Genomic DNA, 1,754 nt, shown 5'->3' with positions numbered 1-1,754 from the left:
GGCCATTCACCTTTTTGCTAACAGAATGCCCTTCTAGTAATGAGGAATGAACAAAAATGTTGTCTATGGTTGTTCTACTGTTCCCTTGCACTCGCGTTGAAAAGAATACGGTTTGCATAAGATTATATGAATTAAAGAGGTCTATCAGCATCCTCTTCCTTGCACAATCACTTATACAATTAATATTGAAGTCACCACATATAACTAACTTTTTGTATTTTCTATAAAGTGAACCAAGAACCTCCTCTAGCTTTAACAAAAATGTTGTGAAATCGGAGTCTGGGGATATATAAATAACAACAGTTAGAAGTTTAGCTCCGTTAAATTTAACCACACCTGCACAACATTCAAACACCTTTTCAGTGCAGTACTTTGAAACATCAATTGACTCAAATGGGATGCCGTTTTTCACATACATGGCTACTCCCCCACACCGCAAACAGCTCCTCGAAAAGCTGCCAGCCAACCTGTATCCTGGTAAAGGAAGCCTCTGAATTATCTCCTTATTAGTTTTTATGCTTTGTGGGTATTTCACATCTGTGGAAAAAGGGAGCGATGACTCTAGCAGTCTGTTCCCTTCAATCCCACAAACCAACCAACCAACAGAACACTTCTCAGACTCAAGGTAAAATGAGCGACCTTGAACGAAAAATAAGAGAAAAAACCAAATTATACCACTGATAGAATAATTTGTAGCAAATTGCTGGAGGGCGAAGAACGATTCGAAAAAAAAATGGTTCAAATGGCTCTGAGCACTATGGTACTCAACTGCTGTGGTCATAAGTCCCCTAGAACTTAGAACTACTTAATCCTAACTAACCTAAGGACATCACGCACATCCATGCCCGAGGCAGGATTCGAACCTGCGACCGTAGCGGTCGTGCGGTTCCAGACTGTAGCGCCTTTAACCGCTCGGCCACTCTGGCCGGCTAGAACGATTCGATCTGGTTAAATAGCATAATGGATGGCTGCCCTTAGATTTTTTGAAAAATTGTGAAATGTATTTTCCTTAGTATGTAACCGACCAGGAAAAGATCAATGTGGTCATTAGCGCCTTAGCAGGCGATGCAAAAAGATGGGGATTAAATTTACAAGGGGAGGCCACGACGTTTGGAACGTGGATTTACTGTAAACTTCGTACACTCGTAGTACTCCATGAGGACAACAAAATGTGTAAACAGTAGCGCATACTTCTCAAGCGTTACTGAGAAAATCGCAAGATAATTTCGTTCGTCGAATATATTTATATATCTGTGCGTGGCCATTTTAACCACGAAGCGGCTGCAGTCGAGTGGTGACGGCACGGTAGCTCAGCGTGCCAGTTCCGTTTCAGGCGCGCTCGCGAGTGGCCGCTGTTGACTGCTGCGCTGCACTTCCGTGTTTCCATCGCTGTGCTTGTGCTTCGCCGAGTGCTGTCCGTCCGTTAATCTCCGTGTTCGTTCCTATTCCTTGTGAGCTGATCGCTCTTTCTGCTCTTGCTGCTGCTAATTGGAATTTCGGTTGTTTAACCGAAATTGCGTTGCTGGATTAACCATGGCTACAAACCTCAGGAAGAATACTCTGGTATTTGCTTTTGACAAGGAATCCCGTCCTGTTCAGCCGACATCCCTGGTAATAGATGACTGAATTACACAGGTAATTGGTCTCAATTCTGAAACCGTCCATACCTGGCAACTGGATCAGGAAAAATACTGTGTTTTTGTCTAGTTAATCAGTGCTGCGACTGTTGATAAAGTGTTACGTAAGTGGGGCTA

Source organism: Schistocerca piceifrons, chromosome 2 (assembly GCF_021461385.2).
Source record: "Schistocerca piceifrons isolate TAMUIC-IGC-003096 chromosome 2, iqSchPice1.1, whole genome shotgun sequence".
NCBI classification, from domain to species: Eukaryota; Metazoa; Arthropoda; class Insecta; order Orthoptera; family Acrididae; genus Schistocerca; species Schistocerca piceifrons.
Note: the sequence above shows the minus strand (reverse complement) of the source record.